Source organism: Leptonychotes weddellii, chromosome 2 (genome assembly GCF_054177405.1).
Source record: "Leptonychotes weddellii isolate Sample4059 chromosome 2, ASM5417740v2, whole genome shotgun sequence".
NCBI lineage: Eukaryota > Metazoa > Chordata > Mammalia > Carnivora > Phocidae > Leptonychotes > Leptonychotes weddellii.
The window spans coordinates 69,102,370-69,114,417 of NC_138370.1; the positions used below are offsets into that span (position 1 = coordinate 69,102,370).

The following is a 12,048-nucleotide window of genomic DNA, read 5'->3' on the forward strand; positions in this document are numbered from 1 at the left end:
ATTTTGTAAACTTCGCTCAGGGTTTCAGCCCTGGAGGCAGGCCGTGGAGGGCTGCAGCCCTGTGTATTTGCATATTTCTTTCTTGGGAGCCAGAAGACCCCCGGCGCGCAGATGGTGGAATGCCAGAGCAGGTGATCCAGTGGTCACATGACCGGGGCATGGGGGTGGGGGAGGCACTCACTCAACCGTGGAGCACCTAAGTTCCTGCTGCTTCTGAGCCTTCTCTCCCTTAACTAGCACCAAGTGTAAATTCAGCGGCACATTATACTTACCTGGGGAGTTCCTTAAAAATGCCAAGGGCCCAGCCCCATTCCCAGAAGTTAGGATTTCATTGGTCTAGGAAAGGACCTAGTGCCTAGTGATTGGCATTTTCTTTAAAATCGTCAATGATTCTCATATGCAGCTGGGACTGAGGCCCACTGATGTGGAATACGCACTTGGTACCTGATACAGTTTTTTCAGTACAGCTGTAGTGTTGCGGTGTTTTTGGGTTTTGTTTTTGTTTTTTCAGTACAGCTCTCCTTCCTTACTTTCTATTTCGGACCATGAAAAGGGGCCTAGTGGGTGGTGTGAGATGAGTCTGAGGCATTCACCATAGGTCAAGGTTGACATGAATAAGAGGCCTGGTTGAGTCATGGCCACTGAGCCCCTTGTTTTTCCTTGTGGGGCCTCATGACAGGAGAATTAGAAGAAGCATCTTAGTGTGTTCTCCTGTGAGAACCAGAAAGTCTCAAGACTCATCTAGAGCATCAAGGGGCTGGGAGTGTCATCATCAGATGCCTGACTAAAAGTTGCTTGCAACGGCCTTTACATCATCTCTCTTCCTCAAAGCTACACTTTTCAAGATAGAAAATTTAATTCTAACTCTCCACATTGTAACCAAGCAGTTGACAGAAACTTGGCGCCGTTGTAGGCTGGGAATATCTTTTTGTCCCTGGTTTTCCAAAATAAAAGATACAAGTCATTTCAACTATTTTTAATATGGAAGCTGGCAAAAAAAAAAAAAAATTCATACTGTCTCCCACATTATATTAATTTTGTAAAATGAAGTCCAAAATAATTTTAACTAGAAGAGATGGCGTTTTTAAAGCAGTGACTTACAAATGGGTACAGGCCGAACCGTTTCTGATTTATTAGGAGCTCTGCCGTAATAGCAGTGGCTTTCTTGGACCAAGACAGGTGAGTTGGGGACCGTGTTTGTGTGCTGTCTTGCAGTTTCCTGTGGGCCTTTGTTCTTCCGCTTCCATCTATTTCACACAGTTTTCTACATCTGCAGTTACAAATATAGTTAGTCTGTAAATGGCAGCTGCCCTATCCGGTGAAGCCTTTGTTTGGCCGCTGGAGAAGGAGGGATAAGATGCGCTGTAAACCAGGTAGCCCTCACTGCCTGGGGGCTGGGGCTCTGATTGGCTTTCAGTACAACATCTTTCCACATGAGCCTTCTTGTAAGTAAATGCCAGCCTGTCATGCCGTAAGACTCCCATACCAGTAGCCAGGGGCTCCCACTTCCCTTCGCTAAATGTGCCTTCCCCAGTGGTTTTATTTTTTTTAAAGATTTTATTTATTTATTTGAGAGAGAGAATGAGAGACAGAGAGCATGAGAGGGAGGAGGGTCAGAGGGAGAAGCAGACTCCCTGCCGAGCAGGGAGCCCGATGCGGGACTCGATCCCGGGACTCCAGGATCATGACCTGAGCCGAAGGCAGTCGCTCAACCTACTGAGCCACCCAGGCATCCCCCCAGTGGTTTTATTTTTAACAACCTTCCTTTACGCCTTCAGTTGGCCCTTCTATTTTATTTTATTTTTACTTTTTTTTAAACATTTTATTTTATTTTTTTAAGTAATCTCTACACCCAACATGGGCCTCGAACTTACCACCCCGACATCAAGAGTCGCACACTCCACTGACTGAACCAGCCACGTGCCCGTCTTTTTAACCCTGCCCTGCTTTTCTCATGATGGGCACACACTGATCACGTGACTGGAATTCCTGGTATTGGAAGCAGCATTTAGGGCCCTATCCATGCAGGCAAGCCTGAATGCCCTTTTGAAATCCTGGATTTTATTGACCCCAGTGGCCATTCATAGGAGAGGGAGAGTGTGACTCCTGTTTTTCAATGACTTGCTACTCCCTGAGACAAGGACTGATCTGAGTCACAAAAGGAGCAGGACAATGGGGCCTGGGGGTGTACACCCCTGTACTGAAACTTCTGGGGACACTTGGTGACATCTAGTCATTGTTGATTATTTTTCCTTAACAATCACTCATAGGGATATAGTGCTTACTCTGTGTCACGTAACTCACTTGAACTTCATAACAACTCTATATAGGTACATAGTATTAGGATTCCCAGTTTACAGATGAAAACCGAGAAACAGGGGTTAAGAGACTTGCCCAAGTTTGTGCTGCTAATAAGTGGCGGAACTGGGATTCTAATCCAGGGGGCCTGGTTCCAACATTCCCTCCTCCCCCAGGCTGCCTGTACCCCAGATCACAAAATAAGGAGGCAGTGCGACTGAACTTGGCTCTGTTCTTTGCCCTGGTGTGCTGGTGCAGAGTTAAGAGTCCCCAGCATGGAGCCTTTCTCTGAATGCTGTATGTTAGACACCATTGAAAGTTGCATTAATTCTTTTAGGCTTTTCAGGAATTACTTAGCGCAAATAGTAATAACAGTAAGGCCAACTAATAGTTCCGTAGGGCTTTACAGCGTATGGCATATTTCCAAATACATTGCCTCATGACAAGCATGTAGACAAAGACCAAGACTCAACGAGATTAACTGTAAAAAGGTCATGACTGGAATTCAGATCTTTTTTCCTCGCTGTGTTGGATAGAGTATACCTCGTTCTAGAATTGCACTGAGAATAATTTTTTATCTTGACAGATCCCTGGGAAGATTTATCAGAGTCTATGTTTCTGCCAACCTGAATCCAAGTCATTTCCTTCCTTCCCTCATTAGTATATTTTCTTCTCCTATTGCTGTTTGTTACTACTGTTACCACTTACTAATCAAATGTGTCTATAGTAAGCTGGGCGCTGTGCCCACAGCTTCATGTAATTTCTCATTTAACCCTCTTAAAAGCCCTAAGGGGTCACTAATATTAAACCTGTTTTACAGATGAGGAAGTTGAGGCTTCAAAGGTTTTAGCTGCAAGGGAGAGAGCAAAGATTCCTCTCTGCCGAGCTGCGCAGCCTTGGCTCATGACCACTTAATTAGCTATTACTTAATTTTTTTTTCTCAGTTGAGCGAACTGTCTTTTGACCTCCGTCTGCTTCACTGTTTATTTTCCTTGGCTTCAAACCATGGCATCATTTCTAATGCATGCTAATTCGGTCACTAATCTGGTTACATTTTTTGTGTCTTGAAAGTATATCTATGAGCCAGCCCTCCGATGCAGCCTCTCCTGGCCATCAGCTCACACCTAGACAGCTTGCCTCTTTAGCTCCCTCCCTGGTGCCTTCTCCACCCTAGCGTCCCCCTCCAGGCCCTCCAACGCATTCTAACGGGACTCTTCTTCTGATACCTCTTGTATCAGGCTCTGCCCCTGCCTGGCTCCTTTCTCCAGAGGAACCGTATCCTCACTGCTCTCCAGAAAAATATTGACTGTCTTCACCAGCTCAAACCTACACCCTCTCATCGCTGTTTCTCTGCCTTCACTCATGTTGTTCCGGGGGTCTGGTCATTTGAACTGTGGAGTTTCATGCAGCTTCCTCTTGTTAGGTAAAATGGGAAATCAGAACTTTTCAAAAAAGAGTAATAATGTTCTTAAAACTAAATGAACTGTTTTAAGGCTCCTGTGACCCACAAGTGGTTCTGTATCTTTGTAGGGAATTTCTAGCAATGTTGGGGCCCATTCCTGTGATACCCTCTCCTACTGTTTGGCCTATGCAAATGCTGGTCATCCTTCGAAGAATATTTTGGTTCCCACTTCTTCAGTAAAACCTTTTCCTGTTATTCTGGTCTTTACTGACAACCCTCTCACCCCCTGTGAATTCCAGTGATATTTAGAGTCTTTATCACCCAGGCTGGGTGGTTGTATTATTGCATAGTTCATTCTATTGCTTGTGTATGATTAGTCTGGTCTCTTGAGCTATTTCAGGTTGCTATGGTGTGTATGGGGGGGGGCAGATAATGTTTCTTTTGTAACATCTTTATCTTTACCATCCACAGTGCATTCCACGATGGATTATAAAAAAGATAAGCCGTTAGTCATATTCTGGAAGTCAGGTTTTCTGAGGTTGTGATATTGCTTCACTTAAAATTTGCAAGTAGCTCCTTAGTGCTATAAGAAAGAAGATGAAGGGGCGACTGGGTGGCTCAGTTGGTTAAGCGACTGCCTTCGGCTCAGGTCATGATCCTGGAGTCCCGGGATCGAGTCCCGCATCGGGCTCCCTGCTCGGCAGGGAGTCTGCTTCTCCCTCTGACCCTCCCCCCTCTTATGTGTTCGCTCTCTCTCATTCTCTCTCTCTCTCTTAAATAAATAAATAAAATCTTTAAAAAAAAAAAAAAGAAAGAAGATGAAGCAGAGTGGTGGTCTGTGGAAAGTAAGCAGGCTGTTCAAAGGGTGCCTTGATGGCAGAGTCCCTTGATGTCTTCTCATGTCCCATGTTCCAAGCCCTCAGCTTGGAGGGCCTAGTCTAGAAACTGTTGTCTTTCACACTGTTAGTTAAGTAACAAACCACTCCACAGTTTAGCAGCTCAAAATAATAGCCATTGATTGAGCTTATGAATTTGTGGACTGGCATTTTGGGCCAAGAAGCATAGGGTGCTTCTTTGGGTCTCTCCAGGCATAAATCTCAAATCCGTTTCGACATGGGCTAGGGGCAGACTGGTCTAGGATAGCCTCAGCTAGGGATGGCTTCTCCCTGTTCTCCATGGTCTCTCATCTTCAGGGGGCTAGCCCAGGCTCGTTCACATGACAGCCCAGCAGGGTTCCAAAGGAGAGAGCAGAAGCGCACGAGGCCTCTGGAGGCTAGACTGAGAACTGGCCCAACATCATTTCCACCACCTTCTATGGACCAGTGCAAGCCACAACTCCAGCCAAGATTCAGGGAGTGGGAAAATGTACTCCACCACTTGATGGGAGGAGCTGGGAAGTCACATTACAAAGGGGTGGGGCTTCAGGGAGGGGAATTGTTATGGCTTTTTTTTTTTTAAGTAAGCTCTATGCCCAATATGGGGCTTGAACTCACAACCCCAAGATCAAGAGTCGCATGCTCTACTGACTGAGCCAGCCAGGCGACCCCTGTTACAGCCATTTTATAGCCTACCACAGCTCAAGAGTTCTTCAGGCTCTCTGGGTGTTCCACAATGACAAAAATCATTTAAAAACTGATGTATAAACCAGAATGTCGGCATGGTAATTTAAAATGACAAGTGTAACAATCAAGAGGAGATGTCATTTGGGGCAGATGGTCACCAACTTCCCTGAAAAGTGTCGGAAATACATTATCCAATCTTTAGGTTTTCTTTTTTCTAGTCTCAAATCACTTCATGCTGTTCATACATACAAATCACTTCACTGCTGTTCATACATTTCATTCGTTGTACGTGTTAATAGAATGAATTTAAAATACAGCTTTCTTTCGCATTTACTCATGACTTGATTGGTTTTCCAGGACTTGTCCTTCCTGCTTTTGACAAGGGAGATATCCTGTCTGTTAAGCGGATTGCTGCAGATAGTGACTTTTGCTTATTATGTGTTGATTTTGCTAGTTTAGTTCATGGAGGAAAACCTTATTTATTTATTTTACAATTCTGGAGACACCGCTCATTGTTATTACCCTTGACCCTGCCCTGTTTTGTTTTCCCTTTGTCACTGTGTATACAGTGATGGTAGCTGTCTTCGGGGACCTGTGTGGTCCTGATTGGAGGACATTGATACTGAAATGTGTCCAAGGATTAGCCCAGGTGGGGATTAATGAGAAATAGGAGATCGTTCAAACTTCACCAAACACTAATTATAAACTACTTAAGGCAAATTAAGTAGTGTACCTTATTGGAGAGCAAGATTTAAAAATTATTTAGCTAATGTTTTAAACATTCTATTTGAATATAATATGCTTAACATCTAAAAGCAATGCTCTACTCTAATTAACTATTATTTAATTACATCTTGGCTTTCCTTATAATTGAGAAGGCAATTTATGTTTTTTCTCACCTAAAGTGCATCAGGTTATCAGATAACCCCCGGTCCTGCCAGATCATACATATCTACATAGACTTACAAGGGAACTTGCGTAGTTATTTGTAATATGGGGAGTTGAGCTCCAATTCCGGCTCCATCATCAATGAGCTGTGTGATTTTAAACAGGTCATATCATTCTCTGAGCCTGTGTTTACTTATCGTGAAATGAGAGAAGTAAAAACAATAATGGTTTTCACTTCGTTTTTTTAAACGATAAACTCGTTTTTCCAAACAAAATCTTAAGTGCCGACTCAATATATAAAACACATAAAATGTGTAATTTTAATGGAACTTTGTTTTTTAAGTTCACGTTTATTGTATTTATTTATTCAAAAAATCCAGCAGTCAAAGCAAAGTTGCTGTTTGATAAGCACAAAACATGGGATTAGCGTTATGATGGGGGGAGGTTGTATATAGCAGCATCAGCCTCTAGTATATTTCTAAATTTATTTTGCCGATTGCAGTTTCCAGAAATACATTTATACGGGGATGTTGTAGCAAAGAAGAGTAGATTTGTAACAGTTCACCTTGTAATCTCAAGATGCCTTTAATTAAATTTATTCAGCCGCTCGAAAGAAGAGCACAATAATGAAAAGTTTTTGCTTCAAAGTTGACAACATTTAGCAACTGCCCTCATCCCTTGTCATACGATCAGAAGCACACAAAACGAGCAATATGCAGTAAAGCCCCGTCATCCTATAGTAACTACTTCAGTATTGCTCCATTAACTGGTATTTGGAAATTTATTTACTCTCTCTAGTCTCAGATTCCTCAACTGCAAAATGGGGGTAAGAGTAGGGTTGTTGTGAGGATCAAATAAATTAATTCAAACAAACTAACACTTAGCATACTTCCTGGCCCCTGTTAAGTGCTTTATAAATGATAGACCCAGACAGAACTATATATCTGCATCTGTCTGCCGGTCTGCCCGCCATGATGAGAAGCTTCACCAAAGCAGATCCACTTGAACCCACCCTGACATTTAATGGAAGGTAGTGGTTCTCAACCGCAGGTGTGCCTAGGACACAGCTGGCAGTGTCTAGAGAGAATTTTTGTTTTCTTTCTTTTTTTTTTTTTAAAGATTTTATTTATTTATTTGACAGAGACAGAGACAGCGAGAGCAGGAACACAAGCAGGGGGAGAGGGAGAAGCAGGCTTCCTGCTGAGCAGGGAGCCCGATGCGGGACTCGATCCCAGGACCCTGGGATCATGACCTGAGCCGAAGGCAGACGCTTAACGACTGAGCCACCCAGGCGCCCCGAGAATTTTTGTTTTCAGGACGGGGCAGTGCTTTTGGCAGCTAGTGGGGCGAGCCCAGGGATGCTGCTAAACATCCTACGATGCACAGGACAGTCCTCCAAGGCAAATTATCCTGCCCAGAATGTCAGTGGTGCTGAGGTTGAGAAAGCCTGATTTAAGGCATGCACGTCGACTCTAGTAGGACCGCAACTGTATAGTTGTACATGGACACACGTGCCCAGGCCTAAATTTTTTGAAAGATCAGTGAATAGCCAACCACCTCCTTATTAATGACATATTACTAGAATTCTAGCACTCCTGTGATAACAGGAGGAACTGCATTACAGGTGAATCCGACTGAATTAACTTGTCAACCCAAGTAAACGTTAGTGGTCTCCATTAGAGCACACGTGAGGGTAGGGTACATATTTTTAAATTAAATTTTCAATTGCCTTAAGTAATCTTAAAAACTTAAATTTGAAACAAAACATTTGTTGGGATCTGGGAAGCTTATCCTAGGATTTTTGGAAACACTGTTTGAGAACCACCCATCTGTGGCCCCTTCCAGGTCCAAGAGTCTTTGGCTCTGCTTTAGGGTGAGGTAGGAAATAACATTCTTAGTGGCCTACCTTTTTCATGTAGCATTTCAGCATTCACAAAATTGCTAGATTCTGAGCTGAAAGAGGTCTCTGTTTTATTAAATGTCAGGAAAGTGTCATCTTCCTTTACCAGAGGGAACGGACGGAACAGAGCAGAACAGCCACGGTGCGGCCCGTTCTTCCTCTTTTACCTTTTTAGTCAGATCTTCACAAAACTCCTTCCTACAGAAAAGGGACGTTTTTCTGCCCCTTACCTCCAGGTTATGTCCCACCTTTCCCTTTCTCACTAACAAAGGCTAGTTCACTCCATATCACCTATTTCCAAAGCCCATAGTCCAACTGCTTAGGGTAGCATCCCTCTCAAAGGCTCTTGGAGAGAAAGGAGAGAGGCTGGGTGCATTTTCAGCCAGAAACCCTGAAGTTTATGTCTGTGTGATTGGGGAGGGGTTGGTCTTTTAACCTCATGGGACCTTAGTTCTCTCACTCATAAAATGAAGATAGTAGTAATACCTATCTCCTGTGATCTATGGAAGGATCTATGTTAACTATGCAAATGCTAGGTGTGTGCATTATTTTTAAGGACGTTTATAGAATAGTCCTGGGGGGAGGGGGTACTTAAAAAGGATCTCAGCATGAACTGATGACACTTTGCTCTAAAGAGGGCTTTTTTTTTTTTTTTTTAGCAATTAATTAATCCTTCCCCATATTTAGAATTGGAAACTTGGAATCATTTTATCCCGGTGGCTTTCCCAGTGGCTTTCCCATTGGTTTCCCATACAAGCCTTTATCTTGCATCCTGTATAAATCCTCAAAAAGCTGATTTGTTTCCTTTAAATGGCAGCCCAGCTCCATTGAGTGTGTGAACTTACAGATATACATAATTTATAATCAAAGTGGCTCAGGTCCTAAAATGTTTGAAACAGAGAAGGGGCCTCTTGATTAGTGGGGTTTCCTCCTTGCCTTAAAAGTGGAGTATCTGGAAACTTGAAAGATACATAAACAGAAGTCAAGGTAAGGGCTGGGAAAGTCTCTTACAAATGGAACTCCATATGTGCACAGATCTTTGTGTTAGTAAGAATGAAGTAAAGACTAGGCTGTGCATTGTAATTGGTTCCTTTTTTCTTAGCAGTTTCCCCAAAGAAAAAAGAAAATATCTTAAATTCCACCTTTTTCTGTAGAAAGAGAATGGGTTTTTTAAAAGTAAGATAAAAAGGCAAATGTAAGATAACAAAAACTATGACAATTATTCAGTCATATTAATCTTAAAATATAGGCTTTATGCACTGTTTTTAGTATAAATATTTCTGGTATTTAGACCCAGAGTGTTTGGGAAATTAAAACTTGGGCAAAGGAGTGTTTCCCACAGGTTTTTTTGTGATCTGTTATTAGCTATAGTTACATTTCCCCAGCACATTAGTAGTTTTATGCCATTCTTGACATTGTCAGAACGAAAACCAGGTATGAAATGCCTGCAAATTTATAATCCAGCAACATGCTAGCTTGCTAGATTGCCTCTTGTTTTTTAAAGTGTCTTATTGAAGTTCTGTTAAGTCTGGTTGTACTAACAATGCTAAATTTTTTTCTCAAATCTTATGTAACATTTATTGTGATGAATACTTCTAGAAGCTACTTATATCTTCAGAGAGCATCAGCTTAATGTTGCTCTCTCTAGAAATTGGGATTTGCTTCTAGGGCTTCAATAGGTTATCTCTTTCCTAGCCTCACCTTAGAATTTTAAAAAGTTTTAAAATAAAAGATACAGAAGCATTTTAAAAAGTACATAACTTTCTATTATTCCTTCCCAAAGAATCAAAGTTTCAGGCTTAACAGAAAACACACCACTTAATTATTCTATTGTGACTAACTAGGATGCTTTTGGAAGAGGATTTTATAAAGGGTTCTGGAAGAAAGGCATAGGGCGAGAGAAGCTTTAGGAGGTGGCCAGCAACACCCCACCCCACCCCCCTGCACCCCCACCACCTCCAGGAAATGGTTGAAAGGGGAGAAGTGTGCTAAATAAACAAAGTCCTCTTAGGATCTACCTTCCTTGCTGAGGTCAGAATTACACGATGATTGCTCTAGAGACCATCATTATTCTCTTTGGTTCAGATTCTGATGGCACTGTCCCCAAAGGGCCAAATTTTATTTTATTTCATTTATTTTTAATTTTTTTTAAAGTAATCTCTGCACCCAACGTGGGGCTCGAACTCATGACCCTGAGATCAATAGTCGCATGTTGTACCGACTGAGCTGGCTGGACACCCTGAAGGGCCAGATTTTAAGCACTTTTCTGAAATTTACTACTCTTTTCGTAATGGCACAGTCCAAGTGAATGATTATCACAGACACCTCGGTAAGTGCTGTGGTGTAGATAGCAAAGCTTTTATCTCCAGGTCTTATTCCCAGTCTAAGGATCAGATCCAGGAAATACACTTCTGATTGCCTTTGGTGGAATATTTTGGGATGCGTAGTTTTTGTTTCCCACGGGTGACACTAAAGCACCATCAGATGTCACTAATTTGTAGACAACATATTTTATTCATTCCACAGATATATATTGAGCGCCTGCAATGTGCCAGGCACTGTTCTAGGCACTCAAGGTACATCAGTGTTAAAACAAAGATCACTGCCTTCTTGAAGCCTACCTTTGAGTTAGGGGAATAGATCACAATGGTTAACATAATAAATAAGAAAATTATATGGTATGTAACTAGTCTGCTTGGGCTGCCATGGCAAAATAGCAAAGACTTGGTGGCTTGAATGAAAGAAACTTACTTTTAACAGTTCTGGAGGCTGGAAGTCTGATCAAGGTGTTGGCAGGATTGGTTTCTCCTGAGGCTTCTCTTTTTGGTTTAAAGATGGCCACCTTCTTGCTGGGTCCTCCCACGATCTTTCTTCTGTGTGCATGCATCCCTGGTATCTCTTATAGGACATCCATCATACTGGATTAGGGCCCCACCCTCATGGCCTCATTGAACTGTAATTACCTCCCTATCTCCAAATACAGCCGCGTTGTGGGTTAGAGTTTCAACATAAGAATTGGTGGGGGTGGGCACAATTCAGTCCTTAACCAGAAGTTACCAGGTGGTAAGTTTTTTGGAAAAAAAAGGAAGATAAGAGTAAGGTAAGAGAGATTGGGAGCACCATGGGGTGGGTATTGCAGTTCTGAACAGGATGGTCAGGATAGACTTCATTGAGAAGGTGGCACTTGAAGGTCAAGTTTACATTCAAGTGTTGTTATAGCAAAGGGACCAGAAGTGGAGGAATGGTGTGGTGGAGGTAGGTAAGGTGGAGGCACAGGGCGGGCAGCTCGTGGATCTAGTTCTAGTCCCAGCTGTGCATCTTTCTGGTGGTAAAATTTCCAAATGTCACCTTAGCCCTCCAGAGTCCAGTTTCTAAATATGCTGGTCTGTGTGAACTTGTAATTCCAGAATGTACACCTTTAGAGGGCACAAGGGAGAAAGGACTTTGTGCTTGGGTACAGGCTAGGGTAGGTGGTGGGCAACAAGTTAGAAGTGCTTACTTTGGAGATTTATTTTCATCTTCTTATTCGTTAAGCAGGAATGGGCTTCGGGTTCACTCTCATGAGTGTTCCTAAGAACTCTGTATTAGGATGAGATCTTCTTTCTCAAAAGACATCTAATATAACCAACCTAAAGTTCTTACTGCATGGCCATTAAAGGGGAGCAAGCTGCCTGGGAAAATGGCCAATGGTGGCAGAGGATACTTGTCCTCCTTCATGGTCTTTCCCAGGGAGTGTGTAGCTCAGTGGGTGAAGGCCTGCTATGGTGTAGCCAAGCCACAGAAGCCATCCCATAATAGGCCAGTTAGCTCTGCCCTGACCACATACTCCACACCAACCAACCATGCTAAAAATGGAAAAAGGACATTAGTGGAAAAACTGGTGAAATCTGAATAAAATCTGGAGTTTACTCATAGCAATGTGAATTTCTTAGTTCTGACAAATGCACCATGCTTATGTAAGATGTGAACATCTGAGAACGCTGGGCGAAGAATATATG

At 42.6% G+C, this 12,048-nt stretch overlaps 1 protein-coding gene across 11 annotated transcripts in view; it reads left to right on the forward strand.

Annotated features, from left to right (window-relative positions):
• Positions 1 to 12,048, forward strand: part of ZNF827 (zinc finger protein 827) — a 168,452-nt gene that overhangs the window by 50,045 nt on the left and 106,359 nt on the right. The gene's annotated exons all lie outside the window — the stretch shown is intronic.